Source organism: Amphiura filiformis, chromosome 15 (genome assembly GCF_039555335.1).
Source record: "Amphiura filiformis chromosome 15, Afil_fr2py, whole genome shotgun sequence".
Classification (NCBI taxonomy): Eukaryota; Metazoa; Echinodermata; class Ophiuroidea; order Amphilepidida; family Amphiuridae; genus Amphiura; species Amphiura filiformis.
In genome coordinates this window covers 5,222,688-5,233,123 of record NC_092642.1, presented here as the reverse complement: position 1 = coordinate 5,233,123, position 10,436 = coordinate 5,222,688, and the positions used below count along the sequence as shown (strand labels likewise).

Here is a 10,436-nt window from a genome sequence, read left to right as displayed (position 1 = left end):
GAGACCATTTAGGTATTATGGTCTCAGATAAAAAGTGTCTAGAGATTAAACACCATTCTAGACACTATCCTGTTTCCTGTCCTCGATTTGTAAGCATGTTGAAATCAGGGAGGTAAATAAGGATAATTTACTGGGTGGGCAATTTAATTTATTTTTGCCCTCAAATAATGGAAAATAATTTACTGGATGGGCAGTGATAATTAATGACATCAAGGCGTATGGATTTTCGGAAATGTAGACCTGTTTTTGCATACAATTTGGTTTTGATGTAAAAAGTGGACATTGCCCTCGCTCTAAATACATCTTCTGCCAATTAATAGCATATTCATGTAGCAACTTTCAAGAAAAATTATATACCGTATTATATTTCACTTTGGGTATTTAGAAATCTTATACTATTTGTCACTCACCATTACTCCTATACGTAAAAACGCAGCGCAGTACTTAAAATTAGATGGTAATTATTATATGGTGCCCAGTTTTTTGTGGGCAAAATAACTTACTGGGTGGGCACTTTTGGGCAATGGGCAAGTTGAATTTACTTGGTGGGCAAAATAATGCCCACCCAGTTAACATGTTATACCTCCCTGGTTGAAATCCTAAATATATTTAGGAATTTGATGCCTTGTGTTTAGAAATTAAACACTTGATGTTTTGAAGTTTGACATTGGTGTTTAGATTTTACACGTGTTTACAAATTGAGGACAAAAAAGTGTTCAATCTATAGACAGTTTTTGCAGTGTAATTCACCAACCCGGGTGACATCAGGTGACAAATTATCTTTACCTAAACCCTGCCTGCACCGTATGCACTGTCCACAATTCAAAGAGCCTCTTCCAAGGAATATGTAATAAATCAGGCTGGCAACCCATACTTGGTGGGGTTTCCTCTGGTATCGTTTCCTCAATTTGACCCCAAACTTTGTGTCACTGTCAATGTGATCAAGGCCAACTGTGAGGCCAATTGTACCTGTGTATAGTTCTTCAGTTTCCGGAATGAATGATCTTCCATGGTAAGTTTTTCATCTCATTACTTATTCACAAGACTGAACTGTGTTTGCAGGTATCTAGGTGTTCATCCGGGGTGTTCATCTCCGGCCATGATGATATAATAATGAAAGTTGGGCAAGTTTAGGATATTCTCGTTCATGAGTCTTTCATTCAATAGTGTACTGTTCTGTCATGCATTTCATGACTGTGGGCATGGCCATTGGCCATGATGATACCGCTATACCGTGCATGACATTGAGTGTGGTACATGTACATGATGTAGTAATCGATCTGGCTGGTGGGTAGTCCGAGGTGCTCTGACGATAACACTCCGATCGCCAGGCAATCAGTGGGACAACGAAAACGCTACGTGAACGAGCTAGCTGGTGGGTCGTGGAGCCGGGTTGGAGCCTGGATATTTGGATAAACTTCCGGGTATGGACTTTGTTTTGATTGATGATTTGTAGGAAATGCAAATTTTGCAATTTATTTTTTTAAAGGCTGATGATGTACTACATGACATGTACACCCATCGAATGTGTGTCATCAGCCCTCAGATCGGCTGTATAGGAACCCATGGATTCGATCCATGTAATGATGTACATTTATACTAAAATGATAAAGGCTTGACATGTCGACAGGACATGATAGGCTGCCTCAGGTTTAGACTTCAGGTATAAATTAATTGTCCATGTCATTGGCGAATGCAGGGGAGGTGTGTGCGTGTTACGAGTGTGAACCCCCCTCTTGGGATTGTCAAAAAAAAATGGGAAGGAAGAAAAGAAAAGGCAAAGAGAGAGAGAGAGAGGCATAGGGGCCCGGGGGGATCACTCACATAAATGGTCTGTACGCATGCGTGACCAAAAAAACAAGTAAAAGGGGGTGTTTTTTAGGCAAGGCAAGTTACTGTGGCGTGGACGCGTTTAGGGTCTAAAAACAGTGATTTTCAAGAATAAGGGTAGTTTTCTGAAACTGGACAACTTGTTTAGGGTACCTTTTCAAATTGTTGGTAAATTATGAGTCCAAAAGGGTACATTTGTTGCATTTTCACCAGCCAAAAACTCATTAGGGGTGAATTCTACACTAAATTACCTTATTAAGGGGCTAAATTTGCTGGTAGGGTAAAACTCGTTTAGGGGGTGTTTGAAAAAAAATTTGCTCACGCATGCGTACACTGTAATATTTGAGTGGCCCCCCCGGGCATAGGGGACATGTTATCACAATTATCATAGGCCTAATATGCAATTTACAACCCCCACACAAATTGTGTCACCCTATACATTGACCAGCAACATACGTAAATTGCCGGGGTAAATTGTGTTAATTGTTGATATGTATGTTAGTACCCCCACATCATCACATCCCTATCCTGGCAACAAGGTACCCGGTAAAAGGTTAAGATACACTAATTATACAGTACCGTATGTTAAAACCCCCACCCACATCATCACACGTGCACACCCCACACCCTTACCCCGGCAATGTATGTTAAAGGTTTTAATTCTTTATACAATCCATGTCAATACCACTCACTCCATGATCACACCCCACACCCCTACCCTGGCAACGTACGTATAATCGTTTAAATTTACATGGATATAAAATTCACCATAATAATATTAAAAGCAAATTAAGACAGTATGCCTATTTTGCATTGAAAATGCTCTAAACCCCTTGGAAGCCCCTGGAACCCACCGGCAGGGGTGTCTGTCTATTGTTCCAAAAAATCTAAATTATTCCCTCACCCTACCGTGCTGTGTCACATCCATCCCCAGATTCTTCTCCAACTGGAATCCCACAAATTCTGTCCTTTTTTTTCAGGAAAACTGTAGTTTTAAAAGCTCAATCTCATGATGCAGTGGTAGATGGCTCTATTTTCAAGTTATGAGCCTTTAAAGTTGACACTTTATTTCAACCTTTACCTTTTAATATGTGTCATGAAAAATCCTCCGTGGACTACTGACTTCCTTAAATGGGGACTGTCAGGCGACAGTGAGGCTTTCGTTTTAATCTCATGAGGCAGTTCATTAGTATGCAGTAGGCTTATTTTCAAGTTATGAGCCTTTTTAAAGTCATTATTGTTTTTTAAATATACTCCATGAACTTTTTTCATAGTTCCTAGGGGATTGTCAGACGGTGGAACTCTCTCAAATTTTTTTCAGGGAAGCTGTATTTCAAAGAGCTCTACCTTGTACTTTTTTGTTGTTTCAATAAATTCAGGGAAATTTGCCCAGTCGATAATAATGCTGAAGTATCCGATAATAAGTTGTGATATTATTCACCTACAATACCATAATGTCAATAACATAATTAATAATGACATGCATATCCAGAAACAATTGAGCTACAGCACCATTGGTGCTCTTGTTAAAATTGTGGAAGTGCCCATTTTACTATAATATTTTGACATGTTTGTTTGTTTGTTTAAACGGTCGCTCCGTGTGGAGCCGGGGTGTGGAGACACGCTTGGGTCCTGATGGGACCAGGCTCAAACAAAATACTCAAGCCAGGCTAAAAAGCCTATACAGTGGAAACTCTTAAAGGGCATTTCGTGATCCACAGCCTCATCCCCCACTTTTCCCAAAAAAGAGTTGAGATTTTTACACCACTGGATACCTCTGGCTACATAATGTTTATGTACCAAATATTTCTTGCAGATTAATTAGTTTAGCAAAAATATCGCCAAATTTGAATTTTGTTCTGGTGCACCAGAACGAAATTACAACACATTGTCTATGGAGCAGTGTAATACACATAATCATGCATAACTCGCAAACGCATAAAATCGGAATCAACTGAAATTTTGGAAATAAGCTTTTTTCGTGGATATCTACTGAAAAAAATATCATAAAAGAGGATGCTATGATCACAAAATCCTCCTTTAAAACACAAAGTTGTGCGGAATTCAAATTTTACTTCTTGTTATCAGGAGTTTGTGTTATCCAGTTGTAATAACATGTGAAATGTATGCTTGGGAATGTAAATCAGGAACTTCATGTTTTAAAAAGAGGGTTTGTGTTAACGAGTTGCCACTGTATAAGCCTGCTGGCCTGTATCATTGTTGAGTTTGCAAGAACATAATGGATTGGATATCTAGATAATTCTTCTTGTATAATTGCAGACCTGAAACTTTTCCTCTTTTAACTGATTTCCTCTTTTTTTATTCCTGAAATTTATGCATTAGTTATTTTCAGCTTTTGAGTTTTTTAGCATGATTTTGTGCTATTTTCCTCTTTTTTTAAAAGTATTTTCCTCTTTCTTCACAAATGGTCAATTTCAGGTCTATAATTGAGTCCTGTTTTGGGCACAAGTTTTTAGCATGCACAAAACTTTGACAGCAATGCCGATGGATCAAAACAAATGCAAGGGTTCTAATAGAAGCCAGGAAGTAATCAAGGAAACAAATATTGGTGATCTGGAAGTAAAACTATTGTGGATCGAGTTTAACGACCCTAGAAAGAGTAACTTTGTGTAGTCAACTGACTGTAAGGATAATTCACTTTCTAATATTTATATTTCTTATATAAAAATCAGCTATATTATTCAAAAATCTTAATTTTCTCCTTTTTTGCTACTAATACCATACTGTAGTCTTGAATACTTCAAACCAAACCATTGGCTATTTTGGTACTTACCAGATCTTAGTGCATGAGAGAGCCAGTTTATTGACTGTGAGCACAGGCATTGTGTACATTGGAGTACTGTTGTACAAAAGGTAAGTAAAACCCCAGAGTATAAACCTCAATACATCTATCTAGCATTTTCCTCCTTTATTATCAATTTCTTCTACTTTCTTCTACAAAGATGCCTGATACATGTGTAAGGGGCACTTTGTGATCCATCATCCACAGCCTCACCCCCCCCTGCTCTGGTCCTTATTTAGTGTCTCTGCGGAGGAGTGGTTGATGTTATTTACACACTTCTACAATGTAGGCTATGTATTTCATTGGGTGAAAAAAAACCACACAAAAAACACCCAGAAACTATAAACAAACACACACCCACACACATCCCCCTCGAGAAAAAAGAATAAAGAATGTTAAAAATCACAGAAAACTGCAGCACCGATCGACACTCACCATAAAGTTTATGAGTTTATGTCCATCCCTTCTAACTGGTGACTAAGTAATAGTATTAACAAAATTTGAACAAAACAATGTTTAATTTTTATGTCTTTTTGAATGCAATATAATTATTCTATATGATTTGTGCATTAGACTCTGATTCATGTGAGAAGGAAGAGAAGAAACTTTACTTTTGAATGTAAGTATTGGTAGTGTTTGCAATCTTGTGTGTTTGTGCATTTGCTTTTATCTGTTTTTTTATTGTAACATAGTTGTTTTTCTTTGCATACAGAACTACCCACTCCGTATTAAACATGGTAATCTTGAAGGAAAACTGCTTTTAAGCAGTTCTTAAAAGAACTATCTTGACTATGTAACAACAGCTTCTCATTTATGATTTACAATAAATAATACAAGTTGCTGTGTTTTCATACAAATGTAACAAATTTAAAGCCATAAATGTACGATCTTATAATATGAAATTAGTTAATTTTTTTCAAACCTGATAGACAGAAAGCCTTCCCGGCCATTATTACTCATATTAGAACAACATTTTGCGAAAAGAATAACAAAATAAAAATTTGATGGAAAACGTACATTGTGTGGCTTTAATGGATTCCATTTAGGTGTAAGGTGGAATGTGTGCAATAAAAAAATTAAACCATTTATCCCTTTAATTATGAATCTAGATTGGCAACAAGAAGCCTACCTATCCAAACAGTGAGTGCTTCCATGGATTGCCACGCCTGACTGCACTGGTAATGAAGTTTGTTTACTAACTAGAGAAGGTAGGTGGATACACTATGGTATATAGGATTGAAGTGGGCCAAAACATTGTCAAATCTGACCGAATTCTGTCAGACTTGACAATAAGCTGACTAAACTGGGTTGAAATGTTATTATATCAGAACTTATACCACTTCGAACTATTTTAAAGGGACAGGAAGATTTTTTTGCATTAAAGTCATAATGTACGATCTTATAATATGAATTTGGTTAATTTTTTTCAAACCTGATTTTTTGGCATATTTGTAATGTTTACACATGTCACAACTTGTACCTAAATGGAATCAGCCAAATTTCGACATAAAGTCATAATTCAAGAAATTATGACTTTATGTCCGCCCATAGAACTGCGTGTTAAACGGCCAAAATAACAAGCAGTGTTTCTTTCACGTTACCTCGTTATTTCAGCTCAAAATGGACAGAAATCATTCCCGATCATTATACTAGTATTATTTCAGCATTTTGAGTATATAATGACAAATTTAAAATTTGAAGGAAATCGTACATTAAGCCTTTATCTTTTCCACTAAATGATCTACATGTATGAACAGGAGGTTGGTTTGCCCGTTGCAGTAACCTATTTATTGAGAATGTGTTTTATTCATTCATTTGAAAGCATTCTATTATTCAATGTTCATCCAGTGTTAAATGTCAAACTTGTATCCAAAAGCAGTGAACCCAAACCAATGCATAATTCACACAAGGTAGAAATCATTTTTGTAAGTGATTTTGCATTTATTTTTGTGAAAATTGTGGAACAACTTCTCAGTTACAGACATTTTTATTGAGACACGGTGTATCATATATTTGAGGTGGAATTTACTGTTTCTGTCTGAAAAAAAAGGCTGCTGAATTTCAGGTCGGCAAATTAAATCTAGACTGCATTGTAACAATCACAAACTAACAAACAAACAAACAAACAAATCAAAGCAAAGCAAAAGAATGAATCGATATAAACAACAAATAAACTATGGCGGGATAAAGGTATGATGATTCATTCATTATTGTGCATGTTTGCATGAAATGAAATAATTGCAGACAATAAAACAACAAGCATAGACTATGAAATTGATTGTCAACAAAAATATACAACTTTTGATCTGACCTAGCATAGGTATTTGAAATAATTATTTAGTGTATGTGGTTCAATTCAATACAGATAAATCAATTTGATGTAAATATTCAATATAAATTGATAAATCTGAAATTGTTCCTGAAAAACATTAGTGAAAAGGTTCAGCAGAATCAAGTCTTAACCTGGTTGAGCATGTTGAAGACAAGATAGAAACTTGTATAGCACCCTCTATCATCATAATTGCTAACAGTAGCATAGATTTCTTTTTGACATTGGGGGGGATGGGGCTGAAAATAATTTTTGAAGTATAGTGAATCCAACACCTTTTGGCGACAGAATAAGTTAATGGAACAAATGCGTGTGAGGCACGTACAAATTTTGCCATATTGAAGCTAAACTGGTGAAATATAGTGCAAAAGTGGTATAAATTCGGGCGAAGCGGGAAACAATTGGCACTTTGGGGGCTAAAATGGCAAAATATGAGGGTAATTTGGTCAAAAACCTACACACAGGCATCAACATTGGGGGGGGGGGATGACTGCATGGACCATCCCCTGGCAAAATATTGGGGGGATTTATCCCCCCATCCAAATACCCCCATCCCCCGGGATCTCGCCTATGATTGCTAAGAATACTGAACCTACAAGCCTTATAACTCAAGAGACCGACCTATTAACTACCTATTAGTCATGTAAGATGAAACCAATTGGTAATTCATAACCTGGGTAAATTACAATAATTAAATTAAGTAATTGAAACCTTTTCTACAACTTCCTGTCTATTAGTGTTTTTGTTTCTTTGTTTTTTTTTTTTTTTTGTTGTGTGAGCTGTTCAATGTGGTGATATGTTACAGACAAGGGAAAATTGAAGACAATTAGGATGAGTAGAGATAATAGGCACTTAATTAGCTCAATTCTGTTGCTGATAGGTTAATTGATACCAGTGATCAGGTAGTGATGGTTTGTGGACAGGACAAAATGTGATAGATTTTGATCTCAGGTTCTGTATCTTCTTAGATATCATCAGGTGCTGTTTAAGTTTGACATGTTAGGATTATTATATCTAACAGGGAAAGAGGAGTAGGGAGTGCTGGGATCTTGGTTGGGTGCCTATGTTTGTACAATCATAACAAGTGATGGATTGGTAAACTGGATAAAAATGGTGAATAGGTATGGGCAGAGAAGATGAGAATTCTCATCTTCTCTGGTAGCAAATATCACAGCTATGTAAGTAGTGTGGTATGGTATAAATTTTTACCCAATTCTTTGTGCATGTTTAACCATATTAGAAAGGTTGTTTGTTTTGCTGTTGTTATTTTGGAATAGTTCTGCTCTACCTGTGTCCCCTAATGTCTTTTCGGGATTAAGATTAGGATGACGGTTAGGATTTCAAAATACTAACCTTGATCCTATCCATGTGTACATGATATGTTGTTCAAGACACCATCTTACACATAACTACCTCACTGTCTCAGGGTTGCCAAACCAGCAATTCGGTAGCCCAATTGGGGGACTTTTGAAGATTTTTCCCACAACTTTTGACAGTTTCCTGTCCCATAGAATCCAATTGTTAAAAGAAAAACTGGGTGACTTTTTGATTATATGACCCACAATTTCGGCTGAAATTTGTTTGCAATCATGCACTGTCTACATACATCTTTACAACATCTGCTTACTGTTCCTCAAACATTATCTCAGGCAGGTGGCTGTGCCTTCTCCAGTGTTGGCTTGCGACTACAGTATGGAACACTCTTTCTCTTGGTGTCAAGAATGCTTGTTCTACTGTTTCCCTCTGGAAAGAAGATTCTCAAAACTCATCCAAAGCATTTGCATTTTATTGTCTTTTCGCTAACATTAATGTTTATTGTGAACCTTCATGTGCTTCATATTTACTTAGTAACCTTTTTTGAAGGGCATGGTCCAATTTTGTCATATTCTGTTTTCTATACAATTCCAAATTTTGGGTTGTATTGCTGCAATATATGAGAAACAAAAACATGCATAACAATGTCCCATGGGATAGTGCATACTTTCAGTTGTAGTTACCACAATTCACCACATTTTTGTTCACACCGTCTAAACAAAACATCTCGGGTGTTAAAATTTTACTAGGGGTAATGAGAAAGATATGAACTTTCTTCTGATACCAAAATCTCAGTTTTGATGAAAAAACATTGGGTGTGAGGGGGTCACACCCCTTAAAGGATCAAAGATGCAATTGATCAATCGTAATCTCAAACTCTAACCTTGATCCTGACCTAAACTTAATATCCTAATCCCAATAAATTCTAAAAGACCACATGCCCTGGGAATTCCAAAATTGTGCAGTTGTTCTTTCAGCAAGGATTTTCTTTTATCTCTTGACCAATGAAATGGAGCAATATTCTGAACGCAGCAAAGCCTTTTACTTAATTAGTCAAAAATGAATTGCAGCGGCAGTGGCACATGTGACACTCTAAAACTAGCATGATTTTCAGTTACCTCAATGCAGCGGCTTATAATTAACAGTTGTTTTTGAAAACTCAGTACAAATGACCATACAGGGATTAGAGATTACCCTTTTTCCATATGGATGGGTTGCTTTTTGAAACTTTATAAAAAAAAAATCAGAAAACCATCTCAAATTTGCCAAGAGTTGTACAAAATCTGGCAATTTTTTTATTAAATTTGGACTTTTGGGATTGTGGATTTGCCATTTGGTTCAAATTTCTTGAAAGAATTGGTATAGCCATATGAGTCCACTATTAAATTTTCAGGAACACATCCCTACCCAAACCAAACTTGCATGAGTCCCTCTGGATTTAGCACTTGCCCATCATACAGGGATTACAGGCTGAGAGAATTCTTGAAGTCCGATTTCAGACTTTATATTTTTATTTCCTCCTTGCTCTCAGGCTGTACAAAAGTATGGGAGCTTTTGATTGTAGGATTAGGATATGGATTGTAGATGGTAGGATAGCCACCATAGAAAAAAAATCACTGTATTGTATAGTTGCTCACCTCAATAACTATGACCTGATACAGTACCTGATATATATTATATTTATATCAACTAATTTCCTGGCTAAGCCTGCAATGTGACTCAACTAACAAATGTGTAATTTAGGGTCTTTCTTTCCAAGGGCATGTAGGAAAGAAACAGTTCTTTGCACAGGGGTGGGAGTGCAGGGGGTGGTTACAGGGTAATATGCCTAATATTAAGGGCCAAATTAGAAGGAATCTTAAACAATTGGAACCATTAACAAATAGCTCTGTGCACAGGGGTGGTGTGGGGGTGCAGGGAGCAGAAACAAAAAACAGTATAATGCCCAATAAGGGCCAAATTAGAAGGAAGCATTAACAAAGGGAAACAGCTCTGTACATAGGGGTGGTGGTGCAGGGGTGCAAGGGGCAGTAACAGGGTGAAAACAGGGTAAAATGCCCAATAAGGGCCTTAATAAAGGGACCTCTTATTCATGTTAAACTGTTCAAAATAGCCCTCAAACATCAATTTTTGCATGCAAGCAAAGGGAGTGATAAGGAA

General features: G+C 36.8%; 1 protein-coding gene across 1 annotated transcript in view; it reads left to right on the top strand.

Annotated features, from left to right (window-relative positions):
• The first annotated feature begins 887 nt into the window (after positions 1-887).
• The window catches only part of LOC140171167 (rho GTPase-activating protein 22-like), a 96,046-nt gene continuing 86,497 nt past the window's right edge, over positions 888-10,436 (top strand). The window contains exons 1-4 of the mRNA XM_072194357.1: positions 888-1,012; positions 4,581-4,704; positions 5,207-5,252; positions 5,743-5,841. The gene's annotated coding sequence lies outside the window, so the exon portion shown is untranslated. The remainder of the gene's footprint in view (positions 1,013-4,580; positions 4,705-5,206; positions 5,253-5,742; positions 5,842-10,436) is intronic.